Source organism: Lissotriton helveticus, chromosome 1_1, assembly GCF_964261635.1.
Source record: "Lissotriton helveticus chromosome 1_1, aLisHel1.1, whole genome shotgun sequence".
NCBI classification, from domain to species: Eukaryota; Metazoa; Chordata; class Amphibia; order Caudata; family Salamandridae; genus Lissotriton; species Lissotriton helveticus.
This window is the reverse complement of record NC_136057.1, coordinates 643,360,414-643,382,491: the sequence shown is the minus strand read 5'-3', so window position 1 is coordinate 643,382,491 and position 22,078 is coordinate 643,360,414.

Genomic DNA, 22,078 nt, shown 5'->3' with positions numbered 1-22,078 from the left:
AGTCTTCCTCAGCCCAAGACCCAGAAGGAGGTACGTGCTTTTATTGGCCTTACTTCTTATTGCAGACAATGGATTCCTCAGTATGCATTTCTAGCCAAACCACTGATACAGTTAACGACACAGGAGGCAGCCGTATCGACTGTTCTCCCTTGGACATCTGAACATACACTTAGTTTCAATGAGTTAAAGAAAGCTTTATGCCAAGCTCCAGTTCTAGCGACACCGAACTACAGTAAGCCTTTTACACTTTTCGTTACTGAACGCGAAGGTACAGCATTATCTGTTCTCACACAAGATCAAGCAGGACAATACAAGCCATGTGCTTATTTTTCGAGCACATTAGATCCTGTAGCCCAGGCTCTGCCTGCGTGCCTCAAGTCAGTTGCAGCCACAGCACTAGCTATCAGGCAAAGTGATTCCATAGTCTTAGGACATTTCCTGACAGTACAGGTTCCACACTCTGTGGAAGTTCTTTTGAACCGAACACAAACTCAGCACTTGACAATTGCACGTTTAACAGGTTATGAATTGACATTATTCCAGCCACACATAGAAATCAGACGCTGCAACATCCTTAATCCTGCTACACTGTTACCATCAGTTAATTCAAATCCAGCCACACATGATTGCGTGGAAGTAGTTAACATTACGACAAAGCCAAGACAAGATCTGACAGATACTCCGTTACCAGATCCCGACCTGACACTTTATGTGGATGGTTCATGCATGAGAACTAGTACAGGAGAACTAGTCGCCGCGTATGCAGTGACTACTGACACTGAAGTTATTGAGACACACCGTATTGACACCCTGTCCGCTCAAGCAGCAGAGCTAGTTGCTCTGACACAGGCCTGCATACACGGCAAGAACTTGAAAGTTAATGTTTACACGGATTCACGTTACGCATTTGGAGTCGTACACGACTTCGGAGTGCTCTGGCAGGAGAGAGGTTTCATGACTTCTCATGGAACCAAGATTCAGCATGGTCTCCTTATTCAAGCTCTGTTAGATGCCATACACTTACCGACATCTATCGCTATCATGAAATGCAAAGCACATACGAAAGTTACTGACATTATTTCCCAAGGTAATGATCTAGCAGATCGCACAGCCAAGCTTACAGCACAGACTCCAGACATTCCAGTTAATCAGACACATACTCCAGATCCGACTACATGTATGACAGTTAAGGACCCTACTCAAGATGTCATAGACATACAGTTACATGCTACTCCCGAAGAAATTAAGAAATGGTCCGAACAAGGAGGGGTCCAGACAGATCAAGGATGGTTAACGAAGGGTAGAGCAACATGGTTTCTCCCCGACTCTATGGTTCAAGTCATTATTAATACCGCACATAGTCCAGCACATTTAGGAGAAAAAGCTATGTTAGACAGTATCCAGAATATTTGGTTCAACAAACATTTACGAGCTGCAGCCAAGCAGAAAGTCCGTACCTGTATGATATGTTGTCAGTTTAATCCAGGTAAAAGTGTCCCGGTGGAACAAGGTGGATTCCAGCCCCCTGACCACCCTTTTGAAGTCCTCCAGATGGATTATATTCAGATGGAGCGATGTCGAGGTTTCAAGTATGTCCTTGTAGTTGTATGCGCTTTGTCCAGGTGGACAGAAGCATATCCAGTCCCAGATTACACAGCCGCGACCACTGCCAAGCAGTTGGTTCGTGAGTTCTTCCCCCGTTATGGACTCCCTAGAGTCGTATATTCTGATAACGGTCAGCCATTCTCATCTGAACTCATGAAGCACGTTTCCCTGTTGTTAGGGTACCAGTGGAAGTTTCATTGTGTACGCCATCCTGAAGCAGCCGGTCTCGTAGAGAGACATAATCAGACTCTGAAAATCCGTATCGCCAAAGTATGCAAGGAAAAAGGTGTGGACTGGCTGGTAGCTCTACCAGTTGCTTTATTTTATATGCGCATGGTCGCACATTCCAGATCAGGTCTGTCCCCGTATGAGGTCGTATTCGGCCGCCCCCCAAATATGTGGGGTACTCCTAGACCCCGAAGTATTACCGATGTTTCAAGTAATATGCTGACAGATTACCTAGCTTCCTTGATGTCTGCCCTCAACTCATGTCGTTCACAGGTTGCCGCCGCATTTCCAGACAATACCGAGGTGGCACCGCATGAAATCGTTCCAGGATCCATGGTGTTGGTGAGGAATTTTGACAGATCAAGTCCGCTGGAGCCTCGCTGGAAGGAGCCCCGACAGGTCCTCCTCACCACCCGTACAGCCGTGAAGTTGGAAGGTCGCAAAGGCTGGGTGCACCTTTCTCATATAAAAAAGTTTTATGGACTGAAACCCGTCTTAAAGAACATTTCCCAGGATTTGAAGGATTGCCAAAGCACCATTTTTAAGGACTGTCCCGCAAAAGACAATGTTACTACACCCCCCCTGTTAGAGAAAACTCCGCAACAGGAGTATAAGTTAAAACTCCGGTCTAGTAAAATAAGTCAGTCAGTTTGATTGTCTAAGTCCTCCCCTAGGTGAAATGGTTAGACTGTTTCTGACATGTATAAAATAGACCCCCATAGTGAGAGAGTCAGTCAAAACTCAATCCGATGTATCGTTTTTCTAAGTTTCATATTATTTCTCAGCATTATGATTTCCTGCACCAGTTATGCATTTTACCTGTATCTTCCAGTTCCTCATGTAAATATGTCTTCTAATGCTACTGTAGAGCACATGTTTAGTGACCTACCTCCCCATGAACTCTCTTACCGCCTCGCTATGCGAAATAATTCCTTTATCCGCATGTTACATTACTCACACCAGACCAGCAATGCCACTAATTGTTGGGTGTGTGGTCGACTCCCCCCTTTCCAGACACCGAAGGGAGTTCTGCCACTTTTTCCTTATCCATTTTCACATAATGGTTCGTGTGGAGCATGGTCCACGTTAACGTCATCCTCAACAGATATGTCTTTTCTTAACAGTACATGTTTCCCAGACAAGCAAGGTCTCCCCCACAGAACAGGTTTAGATCTAGAAAACGAAGTGTATAATTTAGGTAACTATTCTTCGAATTTCATGGTCCTGAATGTTCAGTCTGATATTACTCCAGACTTACCTGCTATTTCAGTATTACCAGTCAAAGGCGAATTATGTGTCCGAAATTATGGTTCTGTACATGTAGGACATAGTGATTGTACTACTATTGTCAAGTATAGTGACAGTGGGAAATCTATTTTCAAAGCTTCACGTCATTCTTATTTTATTTGTGGTCAAACTGCATATGTTCGTCTGCCCCTCGATTGGGAGGGAACCTGCTACATTGCCTTCCTACTGCCACCTGTTTTCCTAGCCCCATCTGATTATCACAGAAACACACATCTAGTACACATTAGACATAGAAGGGAGTCCCCAATTGTCGATTATACTGAAACTGCTCTAGAACAATATACAGATTTCAATAGAGGTTTCTTCTTCTTTATAGGACCTATCCAGAATAGTAAACTGATCCGTAGGTTAACCAGAACCCTCGAAGCTGTAGTAAATGAGACTGCCTCTGCTCTAGGTAACTTAACTGAAGAGCAATCTGCTATGAGATTTGTCGTTTTACAGAATCGTCTCGTCCTTGACGTCATACTGGCCGATAGGGGCGGGGCCTGTAGAGTCATCGGATCTAGTTGCTGCATTTTCATTCCAAATAACGCGCCGTCTGTTTATTCAGCTATAACCAAACTCCATACAATTGCCCATCGGATACACCAAGATCCAGGCACCTGGACATGGTCCGGTTGGTTCTGGAATATAATTTCCGCATGGGGATGGAAAATATTGTCCTTCCTAGGTATTGCAGTAGCGATCATATTCAGCTGCTGTCTCTGTATACAATGTGGCCCTGCAATTTGCGGCATTTGTGCTACCTCTTGTATTCCTAATCCCAAGCCCCGTTCTAAATCCCGTTCCAGGATAATTCGAGACGAGCAAATGATACTGTATGAAATGATAGATGGTATCATGAATATTGATGTTTCCTGATGGAAACGTAGTGACAAGGAGGGAATGTGGAAAAGTAAATTCTGCCATGTTCTGTGTCCCTACGTGTCATCCATCATATGTTATGTGTGCATGATTAATATGCATATGTATTCCCTATGTTTGATTAAAGACGCAATTATAGTGTGTCCACCTCTAGTATGTCAGTTTCCAGTCCTCGTGAATACTACGAATATCAGGCCTATGTAAAGCTACGTTGCCACGTCTCTCAGTGTGCACGTTATTTCATTGTAAAGTCCCCGTTTCTAGGCCTCAAAAGGGCCTGGACACCAGATTCAGCTCCTGTCTCCTGAGCCCTCGCTGAGGAGCGATACAGCCCCCACCTGTATCCTCGACCCTTCACTTACTTCCTGCCTCGCAGTGCCCGGCTCACCCTGGCTCTGCCTCTGAGTCTGCCAAGAATATGTTATGATTCCAGTTATCAGTTCAGTCCTCCTTCTCTGCATTCCTAAGCTACTGAACTGCATCAATAGTTTCCGTCATTGTCTAGCCTTTCCGGCTCCATGTAAGAGAAATACTGTATTTAATGGTCATTTCGTATTCTTCATCACGCGCTACCTGTAGAATAATGCATGCTCCAGTCTTAGAGTCTGTTAGCCTTTCCCCTCCTGACTTCTAGTTTATATCAACATGTTCTCTAAACATCAGATACTAGATACTGCTTAGGTACATGTCGCCCTGACTCTCCAGACTTCAGTCTCTGCTCCTAGCACAGAGTTCATAGCCCCCAGCTTCTCCTAGTGATACGTCATTGCCAGTTTGCGCGCACCACCAGGTTAGAGGTCCCGGCTCCTTAGGTAGCCCCCTCCATGGTTTCCGCCCCATTCATGACATATTCTGTTACGTTTGCATCACATGTCTATGTATACGCCCTGTTACACCCACTTTCACCCTTATCTTTCGCGACTGCTACGCGTCACGCCTATTGCTCCACCCACTGCTACGCCTATTGCAATGTAATGCTATGTGTTTCCGTTATGTATATATGCTCATGCACTGTTAAAAAAAAGGTCTCCTTTCCCTTGTCCCGATCCTGACACCAGCAGCGCTGCTGGGCCCTGCCATCCTATTCCTATGCAGGTTGTCCTGTTCCTGTCCTTTATGCTGTAATAAACCTGCGAAACTCCTACTACCTCGAATCTTGACTCTTATTTATTGAGCTATCTGTTATTCATTTATACATTCAAAAATAGGGTATTATTTATTTATTTACCACAAATGAAGGAGAGAGACTTTACATCTAACAAGAATGGAGCGCCATATCTTAACAGTGTCCCGTACCGTCAACAAAAGGCAACATTCCTATGTTATCTTGAAGGCTAAGTTGAGGTCAACCTTTTGAAACATCAATGCCCGTCCATTTTCTCTAGTCAAACCATTATTTTACTATCTGTCACTGTGTTTTCTGTACTTTAAAATTGAATACAAACTGCACATTAATGATGCATACATGTTCTAGTTTGTATGGTTAATAAAAAGCACATATGTTACGCTAAAAAAATCTAATTAAGGCTGGGCATTGAATATGAAAGCCTTGTGTTTTCAGCACCAGTTAACTGAGTGCCATTTTAAAATGCATGTTTATATTTGAAGCCTAAGGTAGATTAGCATTAGTTGTGACTAATTTTTATAGGAAATTCCTCACTCTTAATGACATATTTTCTTCAAAAGACTTCATCTCAGTTAAAAGTAAACATCCCCTAAAATGGCATTATCATCATATAATTTATGTTGGACCTGGCCGTAACTTCAGTGTTTGCCTTCATTTTTTGGTACCCAAGAATCCATCTGGTCCTGCTGTTGATGGCTTGAGGAATGTGGCCCTTTACCTATTCTCTTAAAGTGTACAAAAATCTTGGAGTAATCTCCACAACTTCCCTGAACTTTAACTCACAGGTCAATCGTATCATGAGTATCTGCATTCACATAATCAGCACTCTTAGGGACGTCTTTCCTTTTATTCCAGTTAAATTGCATCACTCGATGGCCATTGCTTTAGTCTCCTTCAGACTCGATTACTGCAATGTCCTCTCTCTGAATATTAATGCCTCCTCACTTAATAAGCTACAAGTGTTGTAAAATGCAGCTGTGCACCTTATTCTCAACACTCCCAAACAAGTGTCTGTCAGAGATGGCATTTGAGCGCTGCATTGGCTTCCTGTGATGAAGCAGATTGTTTTTAAAGCTATTTGTGTAGTCTTCCTCGCTTTCCATCACAAAGGGTCAAAACATCTCTCCTCCCTCTTCAATCGATCAATCAATCAATCAATCAATCAGGGAATTGTAAGCGTGCTACTCACCCATGAGGGTCTCAAGGCGCTGGTGCACTCTTCAGCTAGTGCACTCCAGGCAAGTCACTCAGATCCACTTCAGCTAGGAAAGTCTCCATGCCCAGGTTCTGGAAAGAAAGATGGGGTGGTCGGTCCAGATCCGGGGCTGCTGCCAACGTAGGAAATTCCCTGCCCTCCCACATCACTAGACTTGACTCCTTTGCCTCATTCAAGACATCATTAAAAGCATGGCTTTTCTCATAATAGACTCTCTGGATTTTCTGTAATTAGGAGCTCTGCTTTTCGGACATAGCGCTTATATACACTTGGGTTTAACACGCTACATAAATTCATTTCATTTCATTTGCTGGACCCTTTTATGTTGGCTTTTAGCACTCCTGATGACCAGTGGTAAAGTGCTCTACTCTCCCTTCCAAATTTGATACACCTAGTGGCACACTTAATTTTCTGACTAAATGTTACTAAATATATCCAGGGCTTGTAAGTTAACTGCTACAAGTGGGCTGGAGCACTCATTGTAGTACTGTAAAACATAGCTCAGGCCTGCCATTTATTATTATTTTTTTTTATATCGGAGTTTCATATAGCGCTAACCAGACCCGAAGGAATCGGAGCGCGTTACAACACTTAATAGAGGAGAACACAATATTATAGCAGTGTTAAACAAACAGATGTTATAGAGGTGATCACGCAAAAAAGCCTCAAGGTGCAGCGGGGGACCTAGCCCGATTGAGTGATGCTAGAAGCCTGTGTTTGTGCAGTTTTAAACTGCCATTTCGACCTGGTAAAATTATCCTTTTGCCAGTTCTATACTTTCTTTTCTAATACTTATAGTTCACCTCTGAGGTAAACCTTAAAGGCTCATAGAGCAGGGATCATGGTATTTAAAATGTAGGACATATACCTAAGTATTACATGTTCTGACAGTAAAAAACTACCAAAGTCGTTTTTCACTGTAGCAAGGCTAGCGCTCTCATAGATTCACACGGGGTTATCTTATTACACATAATAAACAATAGCTTCAGTTTGGGAACAGATAGCAAAGTACTTCTACCATTCATTTGAATTGTAATTTAAAATACTCTTTAATGGTAAAGTCGAATTTTAAATTACAATTCTGAAAATGCCACTTTTAGAAAGTTACACAAAATCCTTAAACAGTCCCCACCAGCCATAAATCAATACTAATTCAAACCGTTAAACACAACACACACAAAAATCATATGTGTTAGAATAAATCAAATACTATTTAGATGATATGTTGCACAATAATATAACTTGTTTACACTGCTCAAGTGACCATGCACACTCTACAAATCCATACTCAATAGGGTGTGATCCTTTAAGGCCTCAATATTGGGGAGGGATAGATACAGTACACAAAATCCTTAAACAACCCCCACTGGCCATGAATCAATACTTTTTCAAACCGTTAAACACAAAACGTACATACATCCTCTGTATTAGACTAAATACAATATTATTTAGATGATAATTTGTGATATCATTGTGCAGAGTATCAACTAAATCATATTTGATTTACACTATAAAAACATACAGGATTTACATGCATGTTGTGTTTAACTGTTCGAATAAGTATTGATTTATGGCCAGTGGGGGTTAAGAATTTTGTGTATTGTACTGATCCCCCTCCACCATTGTTGAGACCTTATAATATTATACCAGATTGAGTACTGACTTTTAGTAAATTGGTATTTTTCTGCCTAAACTAAATGTGCCTTTCTGCCAGTGTCCAGGGTCACATGACAGTTAATGGCTTTTCTGTGGTGTGATGTGAATTCCTTTCAGACAGGGCACAAAGGCAGTGTGTGGGGAAGGGTGCTCCTCGCCTGAGCAGGATGGCCATGGGGGTTGCAGTCAGCCCTTCCTGAGCTTCATAGGATAGCCTGAGGGCTGTACCCAGGCCCCTACCTGACTTCTGAAGATACCTGCCTTGTAAATGGCAAATGCAGCTCACACCAGGCCCTGCCTAGCCTTTGTCCACTTAGACAGATTGGCGCTAAATCCAGGGAAAAGGGACAAACTGACCAGAACAAGTTTAGAGTTAAACAAAGTGGGTGTCCTCCACACACAGACTGGTACTGGGTACAAAAGTGGCACCCTCAGAACCTTTCATCAGAACATTCCAGGACCTCTGAAGATTCAGAGGAAGGGCTGCACTTCTATCTAGAGAAGGAAGATGGGACCTGCTTGCCTTGAACCCAGGATCCCAAAAGTGACTCTAAGAGTCAGTTGACTGACCTGCTGTTTGTGCTACTTGGACACAATAAGCTTCCAGAGGCCTTCCCTGCAACTGCTCAGCTCACAAGTAATAGAGCACGATTTTGCTCTTCAATTATATGGGTGCATTCTAATCACAAGTAGTTTGCACCTGCATATATTCTTTTGTTGTGTTAACATTTGGTTATTAGAATGCGAAATGTAATAACGTGTAAAGTAATGTCATTGAGGGATTTTGTGCAATATGGACAAATTAACATTGTAATTGTGTTCTACATGATGAAGTTTTAGTGTTCAGCTTTCTAATGTGTAATGCACTGATTTAAACATACACAATAATAATGTTCAGGTATATGCATGTTTAACGACGTTACATGGTGATTCTTCTGTTGGCTGATTTTCTGTAGGCCTCGTGTACTTTTCCATGGCTCCCATAATTGAAGCATTCGTAATGTTCGGGTGCATATAGAATCGTTTGTTGAATGTAAATTTAGCTGGAGTATCAGAAGGGGTGCAACCGTTACACGTTCGTAGGGAATGAGTCAGAGTTAGTGCCATGATCTGTATAGCTAACGGTGTCCATGCCCTTACCAGTGAAGCCTGAGTCACAGGAATGGACGAATGATGGTCATCTGCCGCTAAGGCAACTTCACTCAGACCCACAAGGGGCTTATATGGACAATTCAGGTCGCCCCCCACCTGGAGATAAGTGCTGCTCGGAATTGTTGAAATAAAAAGGGTCAAGTCCTCGATAGTATTGGACTCTTTGGTTATACTGACAGGACGGGAATAAACGTTAATCAGTGCTAACTTAAAAGCATTAAGGACAGCAAGGACTACACATTGAATGTCTTTAGAATAGGGATTTAGTAACTTAACCGTACATCCCAAGTGGGAGCCAATCCAAATGGTAAGTACCCCTGAAGGATGACCTCGCCCTCCCCATACTGCTGGGACAAAGAACGAAGCAAATTCTGCCCGATATTGCTCCGTCCGAGCCCAGGTCTCTTGGAAGAGGCAAACATCACATTCATCCACAAAAGAACCCCATTCTGGACAAGTCAGCTTGTTAGACAAGCCTGCCAAATGGGAAACATCCTTTACGACGCAACTTTTACCACGCAGTGCCTTTACAACGCAGGTTTTTCAGCGCAAGTCATTACAACGAATTGCGCTGGGGGCGCTCTAGGATAGGTAATAGTTTAATTTACTATCCAACACCTTCCCTACTATCCACGGGGCCTGGAGTTGGAATAGTAAATTAAAACTATTCACTATCCAGCACCCCCCAACGCAAGTCGTTGTAAGGACTTGCGTTGTAAATCCTGCGTTGTAAAGGCATGCGTAGTAAAAGCATGCGTTGTAACAACATACATCCCTGCCAAATTCCATGATAGAATTCTAAGTTTCTCCACCCTTGCACCCGCATTCCCCCGTGCAGCTTGTCTTTGAAATTTTGCAGTGTAGTTGTCTTTCCTGACCACCCGGGCGGTTAAACACTTCCTCCCCGGGCCAATAGTATGAGGTTGAGCACCTGTGATACAAGTGATAGGGTTGAGGGTAGAGTGCGGGGGCATGGCACCAATCTTTTCAGAATAGTCATACTCGCCTGCGTGCACTAGTGGGTCTGTGCTCTCTGCATAGACCCTTTCCGAATCTTCTGGGTACATGATAGTATCTATACTGTCTTCGTGTTTCCTCGCATTGGTAACAGCCAGGGACCCATCTTTATAACTACGATGTTCAGAAGACTTATTAGTTAACCCAGAATCACCAATATGTTTAGCATCCAGACTCTTAGATGCCTCATCGTTTATCTCCCCAGTTAGACACACACTGATTAATAAGTGGGGCAGTAGGTGGCCTCCTGGAACTAAGTCTACTACGGAATCCTTAGATCTGTCAGTCGGGGGTGGACTGCCGCTTGGACTAGCTCGGATCGAAGTACCCACCTTGCTTCTTAGAACACTCCCACCCCTTACAGAGCTATACATTTTGGTAGTACTAACCTCCACCTCCCCCCGCTCTATCTCACAATCTTCCCTGTTTTTATCTACAAGAGTGGACTGCAAATTCCAAGAGTTCAGTAAATCCACCAAGTCCAGACAGCTATATCTGTTTTGCAGGTAAACGGCCGGAGGAAATTCAGGTTCTATGAAACTACCCCGACTGTGGTCACCCACGGCCAGACTCCCTGCAGCATTACAAACTTGTTCAGTACCCGGACCAATACGCAATGAACTGGAGGGGTAGAAATGCGACAGAGGATGGGACTGAAGAACTGACACAGGCCTAGTCAGGCACCACTCACAGATGTAGTTCACCGACCATGTATCTCTAAAATTTATCAGGATACAGTCTGTCTCAATATCCTTTTCTCTATGACCCACCCATGACACTCTACAAACAAACATGACTTCGCTGGTTACGTGTGATGGGAGAGTTCTGTTTTTGTTAAACCAGTCCATGACCTTGTTCTTTAATGTCAGATATGATTCCTCACTATCATTCCTCAACTCAGGTACACCAGCTAAGACCACTACTTATGGGCTAGATTCAGGGGGCAGATCAATTCTTATAGCCGGTGTTTTGTTAGTACAGTGCTGATGTGAAGATACAGGCACACCGCATTCATTTCTAGATATTAATTTACTTTGTGAATGCTGTTCTCGACCACAACTAGAAACATTCAGCACTGGACCTGCTTTAACCAATACTGATCTCCTGGTCCCATTTACGCTTTGGTCACCTGCCACTGGCCTCAGACCACCCGCATTATTTAAATCAGATGGAATAAGAGGACAGTCATGTATTAAGGAAATTGTTGTTGGGGGGGTTTGTTTATCACTGGAATGACTTAGCCTAGCTAGAACCCCAGAGTTCTGGTCAGAAGCATTGGCAAGAATTAATAAATTTTCTTCAATAGCAGCCAGTCTGTTTGTAAGTGGTAGCAAACAAACAGCAATTATAACCCCCACTTTGGCCCAGAATGCATCATTCAGCATAGACACAGGAGCCTCTAACATGTTGGAATCTATCGGGACCACTAAGGGCATCACTGGCTCAGTCTCCTCGTTCAGTCCCAAGGTTTCCAATCCTTCCTCTCCAGGCCTTATTGGCTTCAATTTATTGAAACAGTTTTTCTTTGAATGGCCACCCTCCCGCTTCTTTTTGTTAACACCTGGCATATCCTTTGGAAGTTCTTTTCTTCTCACAGAGAGGGCAGACTTCGACCTAGTTGTAGCACAGGAAAACTGATCTTGTACACTACTCTCCGACACACAATCGGCCGGGGTGAGAATACTGATAATATCCCCAGCTGCCAAAGAAGTAAGGGGAGCATCCATTCGGGAGTCCACCATACATGGTTGATCAGTGCTGGTAGTTGAACCATGAGCGGGAGAGGGAACCGACATAAGCCCACCCAGGGAGGAGCGCTTTGAAGATAAGGATCGAGTGATAGCCGTCGTTCCGTGACTGCTATCTCGTGGACAAGTGCATTCGTAACTCTCGTGATTAAGTTGTCCAACGTTCCCAACACACTGCCCCCTTCAAGCCCGTCTTTCCCTTGCTTACACCAGTTGCCATTATAGGTGTCTGAACAATTCACTGATTTAGGTCCCACAGTTGATGAGGATTAAACAGAGGCGATGATTCTTACCGCACTTTGGCGGGCACTGTTATACCGGACCAAACTTTAGAAAATGGGCCCAGCCCAGCCTGCCCCAGTCTCGAACGGGCTCAAATGGGCCCGCCCTTGACCCGGGCTTCGCCCGGCAGGTGCCCGCACGCGGGAGCGGCAAGATTCTTTATAGCGGCCAGGTACGGGCGTGCCCAACAGCCCCCTGGGACAACGAGTCCTCGAACAGCAGAAATGCAGGGAAAAGTGACCTCCAGGTGCTGCGGCAGACAGTTACTTGTTTATGACTGTCCGGTAATTTTTTGGGTACATATTTGGTGCCTGTAGAAGCTAGTACTCTATTGCCAGCAACCGCAGATCCTCCGAGGGTGTGTGCTGGGTCTAGCACAGTACAATCAGTGTCATTGGTGGATTGACGTTCAGATTTGAGGATGTGGAAATCTTCAGTTAGAGGACCCATGGGGAGGGTGTCAGAAGTAGGAGTTGATCAGGGAGTTTCTGAGGATCAGCATGTCCCACAGAATACAGCGACAGGAAAGCGCCACAGGAATCAGAGCAGTGAAAGAGAAGATCAGAATAACATGCCATGTCAGGGAATCATCAAGGATGCAGCAAAGGCGAAAGTGCTAGATGTGGTAAGGTTGAAGGCAGAAGTAGATGAAATAATCAATGAGAATTTGCCTTTGGAAAGGATAGAACTTTATAAGCAAGATGAGCTGTTGTTTGTGGCGAAGGATGTTACTCGTAAGGCAAAGCGTGCACATGAGAAATTGGAAGAATTGGCACAAAAGTATGATGTGGATTTATCCAAAGCAAACATGTTACAGGGAAATCATAGGCTGAACTACAGTGATCAGGAATTGGAAGAGAAAAGAGTCATAGGGTTGAAAACACACATTCGAGAATTGGGTGTAGGGATACGCGCATGGAGCATGCTTGATACGTGGGAGGAAAGATGGTCACATAAAAAGAATGTCAAGAAGGGGATAGGAGATACGCCACCTCCGGTAGGATGGAGGAGGCAGCAGGAGTAGCGGCTGACCCATTGCGAGAGGTACCGAGTGGAGGGTAAGTGCCTGTGCTTTGGAGCAGTGGTAATTTGCCAGCATTCACAAATGAATTTCCTCGGCTGAGAAAGAAACCTGTTGAATGGTACACGCAAGTCGATTGATTTGTTAAGATCTCAAAAGTATTGTGGATTGATTTGAATTCGCTGTTTGACATCGTGGTACCTAGTGATTTGTGGTATGCCTGTAAAGTTGCTGTTGATTGGTCATCTGCTGCACCAGATCGAGACCCTGAACGCATGGTCTTTCACCTTTGGTTATGAAAAAGTTTGAGCAGGTAATCACATGGTCACCACAAGATATCGATTGGGTTAAGATAGATTGAACCACTCAAGAACCCAAGGAAACAGTACATACTTATTATGAAAGCCTTAATGCAGTTTAGTGGGTTGGACACTCTAGATTATAAGGACATGGGACAGTTCATTTCCAAGTTTGTCTTGAGATTGAGACCAGAAATTAGCTTTCGGATCCAGCAGCATCTGATTTTCTGGCAAAGCAAGTCCGTGGATGAGATTCTGTGGGATGCCAGATGCTGCAGTGACGAAGTGGATTCTAAGGATAGGAAAATAGTGGATAAATTGATGCTAGTCCAGATGAGGAATGCAGATAGGGCAGACCAAGTGCAGACGAGCGGAAGAACGTTGGGTCGGAAGCAGGGAAATAATCATAGAGGGACCCAGAATGTGTCAACTCTCCAAGGTCAGGGAAGAGGAAGAGACAGGAATTGAGGTCTGTACTCTGAAGAAGACCAATGCATGTCATTATTGTCACAAAATCAGGCATTGGAAGTGACCATGCCGATTAAATCCATCAAATCAGTTTCAAGATGAGGAGGTAATGCAGGTACCTGAGGTTGTAAATACTGAAATTGACCCAGGTTCCTGAACAGAGGGGGTATGAGTCAGCAAGTGCAGGTTCCCCAACCTCTGAGAATTCCACAGGGAAATTGGGTGTATCAGCAGATACCCTTTATTGAGGTACTAGATGAGTTTGAAGCTGACCCATTGCAATGACGGTGTCTGAGGGGGGAGGAAAACTGTACCATTGGAGCCGTCTTAGAGGTAGACCAGAGAGAGCCGTATGTGGAGGCAGATGTGGATGGTTATCCCATCACATTCTTGATTGATACTGGTGCTACCCAGTCTACTGTGAGGACCGCAATATAAGCTGAATCTACTATCTATTGCATTCCCATAAGGAGTAGAGTTGTAGACTAATGATGATGTCTTTGCATTCAAACTGGCGAATCAGAATCTCTGCATAGCGATGTTCCCCGTGCGTACAGTGGAAGGCTTGCCATATGATTTGAGGGACTCTATCTCTACAGTGGTGTGAGATTTCATGGGAGAAGATATTGGATTGATGAGAGGGGTTGGGCCAGTTAAGATACAGATCAAGCTGTATGCTGAGGTTCCATGAACACCCCAGTACAACTTGACTCTGGAAACAGTGGCAGGAATTACACATGTGATTGAGTCAATGATCAAACAGGGTAGCCTGAAGGAAATCATGGAGAGCCCATGCAATTCACCCATAATAGGACTGCAGAAGCCGAGTGGGAAGTATCGAATCCTAGAGGACCTGCGAAAGAATAAAAACAATTGTAGTTTCATGTTTTCCTGTGGTACCGAAACAATCTGTGATCTTGTTCCAATTTCCTTGTGAGGCTGAATGGTTTACAGTGATTGATATATGTCAGGCGTTCTTCTCGATACCCTTACACTAGTAAAGCCAATGTTTTTTTGATTTCCATCTGGGAAATCGTGTGTTAATGTGGTGTTGTATCTCACAAGGGTATACTGAGAGTCCATCAATCTTTAATCAGACCCTGAAAAAGAACCTTGAGAGTCTAGTCTCGCCGCAGAGTTCAGTACTTGTGCAATATATTGATGACCTCCTTATCGGAAACTGTGGAGGCTTGTAGGGTCGATACTGTTGTACTGTTAAATCATCTGGCAGAAAACGGACACAAGGTGTCCAAAAGCAAACTCCAGTACTGTTTGCCTGAAGTCCAATATTTGGGTCATCGCATTGAGAAAGGCAAGAGGAAGGTGTAACCAGATCGCGTTGAGGCAACCATGAAAATTAACGCGCCTATTACGCAATAGGAAATCAGGATGTTCTTGGGAATGGTTGGCTATTGTCACACATGGATTCGTAACTTCTCATTGAAAGCAAAACCTTTGCAGAGGTTGACACACAAGGATGTGAGTGATACGGTACTGTTTGGTTGCCTTTCTGGAGCTGAGAGAAAACCTGTGCCACGCTCCGACCCTAGGAATGCTTGTTTAAGAAAGCATTCTCATTCTGTTGTGAACAGGAGGGATGCGCACTGTCTGTACTCCCTCAGACACATGGGGGTGCCCGTAGACCATTTGCCTACTTTTCAGCTACATTAGATCCGGTAGCATCAGAGCTGCTCAGATGTCTCAGCTCCGTTGCTGCAACAGGTGTCAGCATAGAAAGATGTGAAAGCATTGTGATGGGTCATTCTCTTACTGTTTATGTTCCACACTCAGTTGAGCTCCTGATGACGAGAATTAAAACACAGCATTTGACGAATAACCAGGTTCACACGCTATGAGCAGGTTATTCTTGCATCTGAAAATATAACTTTGAAGAGATGTTATGTGTTAAATCCTACTACTTTGATGCCTATTCAAAATACTGAAAGGGAAGATTGTGAGGACCGTGACTGTCTCGATGTGACAGAACTTTGCACCAAACCAAGACCCAACATTGATGAACCTCTGCCTGAGTCAGCCCAAACCCTTTTAGTTAATGGTTCATGTCTAAGAGACAATACAGGATATTTGGGAGCAGGGTTTGCTGTCTGTACCCTTTCTGGAGCTGTGGAAGCTGCTTGGTTACAGGGAGTGCACTCCACACAAGTAACTGAGATCATTGCCTTAACACGTGCATGCCTTATTTCTGATCAAATCCGAGTCACCATCTACATCGACAGCGAGTATGGGTTTGGTGTGGACTCACCGCAGCATCATTTTGGAGCAATGGAAGGGATCCTTGAAGGGAGTTCAACACTGCGGAGCCAGTACCTCTCCCACGGGACCACGGACCATAGCTCAAACAGGTCTGAGATAAGGAGAATTGTTACCTCCCTGCCGGACCTATTTCGACTACGCTGGCGCCCTGATCACTGAGGCTGGTACTTGGACAAGGTCCGGAAGAAGTGACTGGAGTCCAACACCGCGGAGACCATCCCCCTTGCACGGGACCGTCGCATGGAGAGGTCGGAGGCACGGAGACACAGACCTCATAAAACATGGAGAAGTGTTTCCTCTCTGCCTGACCCTCTTAGATAATGTTGGGACCTAGACCACTGAAGCTTTGACTTGGTCTAGGTCCTAGTGGGGCTGAGCTCACCTAAGAGAAGACTACTCTAGGAGGGCACACACAGGTCACGAAAGCTTGAATCAGAGCTCTCGCTGCGGAAATCCCTCCACCACGCACGGAAGTGAGGGGATCTTAAATTGAGCACGTTATCAAGACTGGGACCACCCCTCCCTGTTTTTGTGTTTTGCCTCTGTTTTGTTTCTGCATTGGCCTAGAACTCGTCTATTGTTCTTAGGAGGCGGAGAGACCAGAGTTTGCATTGCGTGGTGGCCAGATATCATGGTTCCGGGCCGTAGGGGTCGCCGAGCTTAAGGAGACTGGAATATAGCAGCCGTGAGCACAAGACAGTGAGTGCTTAGACGATTGCTCCGCTTATGCTGTGGTCCGTTTATCTCTTGGGTCATGTATTTTATTGTGAAATGTGTTTTTACTGGGTAAGCAGCGAGTCTCCCTGGACTTGGGGGGTTCTCTAACCCACCAGGCATGCCTCCTGCTCACCAACATAGGCGGACAGTGCTCCTAAGTTAAAGACTCACATCCACATGATAATTCACTTTGGGATTCCCTCTAGTCATATGAAGGGAGTCAGTAGTTCCCCGATACTTGGCAAAATGGCGCCCACACCTTTCCCACGGTTTAATGGCTTCCTTGCATCTAACTGTTAGGCTAACAGTCTTCCCTCTTGGTGTACATCTAACAGGATGCACACCAAGAGGGAAGTTGAAAAGGTCAAATCAATCACAATGCATATAGAAACTGAAGCAGGACTACTCCTTTAGTGGCCCAGGCAATGGAAAGTGCTATAGGATTAGTTGTCTGTCTCAGTTAACTGCTACAAATTGTGTGGCCATCTTGGACAGACTCCCTCACAATGGTTTAGCCCCTAGGCATGCTAGACAACACACATCAGTTTACATCACCACAGTACACAGGCAGGAAGAGCCACCGATCTTCCCCGGAAGCAAACAACATAGGAAGTGAAAAAATGACAATGCACTCACAGCCATATAGAAACTGAAATGGGACTACTACTTTATGGGCCCAGCTAATAGAAAGAGACATAGGACTACTTTTCTAGCTATGACATCCACTACTAAAGACACGGCCATCTTGGACTGACTCCCTCACATTGGACTAGTCCCTGTACATCGTCCGTTAACACCCTTCAGTTTAACTGTCCACATGCACACAGGTGAGAATTTTAATTTCATTTTATATTATTTTTATTTTTGACCCAGCCCCTAATCTATTACACGCCTGCAGCGGGGAATTCAGCTCGCACACTTGAAACAACCCCTACTCCACCCTCCCCTTCCTTCCCCTCTGCCCTAAACCTACAACTGCACACCCATTGCTCCAACACCTCCTTCACATCTCACAACTGCCGTATACCCTCCAAAGCCCATCCCCCCTCACACCAGAGGCCACCGCTACTGTCCCAAACCCACATCCATGCACAACGTTCCACTACTCACTATCCCCACCAACAAGCGCCAACCCCACTGTGGAACGCACAGGCATACACACTTAAACAATTAATTACCCTCCCAACCTTTCGAGAATAGCAGCCAAACGCATTAAACACAATTTGTTAAAATCACACCCTGAAACCCCTATCTCCGACCCCTACTTCTCAACAAACAAAGGGCACATAACCACTGACATCAAAAGAAGAGCACAATGGAGGAAAGCCTTCCCCGCCCTGTTCTTGATCTCCTCCACAAGGAAAACTGCACATGGTTTCACAATTGCTATCTCCCCCTCCCTAATCTACAACGCCGCAGCAACAATCACCATCTATCACAATGGGATCATCCTCATGCAAGCACCGGACCGTAGCTTTAACTTGCTGAATAACATCTTCCCCAGCATCAGGGAAAAAGTGGTAAACCCCTACCCCCCTCACATGCGGTTCCCACACCCAGCACACATCCTAACACCCCCTTTACTTGTAGGTCTAGTCGCTCACACCTGATGATACCTTCCACATCTACACCCAATCCCAGTGCTACCTCCTCCTCCCGCCCGATTCCTTTACAAGACACTCCCCTCTTATTACACTACCAGCATTTACACCAATTCCAGATCCAGCAGTCTCCCTTGCAATTAACATTCATCCCACCGATCCCAACCCTCCCACCTGCAAAATCAACACTACCGCGATCTCATCCACACCTCACAACCCTGCAATTCACACATCAACACCCCCACTTTTCCATCCCCTGATCTGGATAAGCAACCAGGCAGGATGCAATACAAGGACACAGAATACATGTTACCCTCAAACTACCTACTGGACGCAAGCACTCCTCCCACAATACAACCACCAAACATGATACCACCTACACTAGACCCTAGACTTGACAAGATCCTCATTTTCCTACGTCAAGTCAAAGAAGACCTACAAGTTCTATGTGAAGTTTTTCTTTGCCAACCATTGACCAATAAATCTGATCAAGAAACCAGGACAAACTTCCACACTAACCACTCTAAACTCTCTCTGAAACAATGTCCCCCTAGGTGGAGATCAGTTCCTCTCCACATTGCTGCAAACCACCCAATCCGAAGAACCAATCCGCTATCGGATAAAGGCGTACTCTCCTTAATATGCTCCTATGATCACCCACAACCCAAGCTCAACACAGTGATTCCTGACAACTTCCACAAAAATTCCCTAATCCAAACTATTCCTTCCAATACACACAGAATCATAAAACATAATCCCAGAGGTATAGTCGCAAACCATCTCAGGCAAGTTCCCCTTATTCAGGAACCCAAGTCAACCCCCACCAAGCCTCGTCTTAAATGTATACTGCTTAATTGCAGATCGGCCTCAAGACATGCTGCTGATTTAGCTGACCTCATACTTACGCAAGAACCGGACCTACTAATTCTGACCGAAACATGGCTAAATGCATCTCATATGCCAATACTCGACATACTGGTACCCCCAAACCATGACATCATCAGAATAGACAGAATTAATAAGCCAGGGGGTGGTATTGCCTGCATTCACCGGAACAATCTCACAGTAAACCGATCCCAGTCTCCAGCATTCCCCTCCTGTGAATACATATGCTTAGACATCATTAGCAATAGCAAACCAGTTTGCTCTTTGCACGCTATTTATCATCCTCCAGGTGATAACCTCACCTTCATAGAACATCTCAAGGACATTGTTTCTACTAATGCTGAACAACAAAATACCCAAATATTTCTCGGAGGTCTCACTCTCCACTGGATTGACCCTAATGATTCAGCGGTCAATAGTCTCAAAACCTTGCTCTCGGACCTCGACCTCACCCAAATCTCTAACAGCTTCACACATGATAAAGGTTCAATCCTTGACTTAGTCATCGCTAAGGCAGATTCCATCCAGCTAGACTCGATCCTTCCCTGTGGTTGGTCTGACCATCATGTCATCACCTTCTTCATCAACAAGAGTGACACTTAATTTTGTGCAACCCACGAGATGTAAAACCTGGAAGAAGAACCTGAAAAACATCGATGCTGACTTAATCACAACCATCAGCTCCAACATCCTTCTTCCCTCAGTACAGCTATCAAATGTTCAAGATCTCACCAATCACTACTTCAACTCCATGAACATGACATTAGACGAGGTCGCCCCCTTACAATTGAAGAGCGTCTCCACAAAGGATTCAAAACCCTGGTACGATGGAAGATTCAATAAAGGACAGACAATCCTTAAGACTAATGGAATGTAGATGGAGATCTGCACCATCTGCCAACCACTTCAAGCTGCTACGACGGCAGAGAAACGCATACTACAGAAAGATCAGATGATCTAAAGCAGACTTTTTCAGTCATCAATTAGACCAGGCCAAGAATCGCCCCCAAAAACTTTTCGATCTAGTCAATACACAATCTAAGGATGCACCTCACCCCCCCCACACAAACTAACACAGGCACACTACCCAACTGCGAAGAGTTTGCCTCCTTCTTCACTCTGAAGACCAAAAATATATACGACCTTCTCAACGATTTAATCACACATACTGGCTTACACATTGACTCTTCATCATTCCTTCCAGGAGTCCTTCACCGGAGCGCTCTAAAGTTCGACCTAAAAAATAATGCAGCTTGGTCATCCTTCAATACCAACAGTGAAGAAACTATACTCAAAATGCTCATGGCTCAGAACCCTGCCAATCACTTCACTGACCCTCTTCCCGCTAATTGCATAAAAGACTTCATTCCATTGCTACTGCCTCTTTGGGACAAGATTATAAATACTTCTCTTCTTCAAGGAACCATCCCTGATATCCTTAAATCCGGGCAGGTATCCCTCATTCTAAAGAGGCCAATGGTTGACCTCGCGGACTTAAATAATTATTGCCCAATATCCAACATCCCTAACCTGCCCAAACTCTCAGAAAAATGTGTACACCTTCAGCTCGGGAGATACATAGATAATTTCAACCTGCTCAACCAATACCAATCCGGCTTCCGTGCAGGACACAGTACTGAATCAGCTATGATCCACATATCTGACAATGCACTACAAATCCTAGAACAAAACGAAGCCTGTTTACTTATCTTGCTCAACCTTTCCTCGGCCTGTGACACCATCAAACACGGCAACCTGATAGACCTTCTGGAACACAGAATGGGATTATCAGGATCCATTCTGAATTGGTTTACCTCGTTCCTCCAAAACAGATCGCAATGATTGAAGGTTAATCATTCCCTGTCCCAACCCGTCCCAGTCACCTAAGGAGTCCCACAAGGATCATCCCTCTCTCTGATACTTTTCAATCTATTCATGAAACCACTTATCAAAATTCTCAATTCCTCTGACTTACAATATCATATATACGCAGACAATACACAATTATACCTAAAGGTCCATTCACTAGAAGATATCAAATATCTCAACTCAACTCTAGAAAAAACTCGGACCTGGCTGGCCGAAAATCATGTAAAACTAAACACCCTTAAAACCGCATTCCTCCTAATCGCTCCCCCCCCTCCCAAGTACCCGTAATTCAAGAATGGATCAACCACCTAACAGCACTCAACTGCCAACCTCTTACTGTTGATTCAGAGAAATCTCTGGGTGTAACTCTGGACAGAAATCTAAATATGCAGAAACACATCAGCATCGCAACAAAAGGAGCAAACTTTCAGATGAACACATTGCGAAAACTAAAACCTTTCCTTCCTGAAAAGGACTTCAAACTGGGGGTACAGGCACTAGTTATACCAAGAGTGGAATATCGGAGTGTCTCTCTCTGCGGCCTCCCCAGATCCTCAACGGCCTCTCTAAGCCCTTCAATCAACGCAGCAGCTAGATTTATTACTGGTTCTAAAAGAAACTCCTACTTATCCCCTGACCTAAGATCCCTTAACTGGTTACCTTTCGAAGCCACAATCCAAGCCAGAATCCAACAAAAAATTGCATGCATGACACATAAAGCCATTCATCACAACACTCT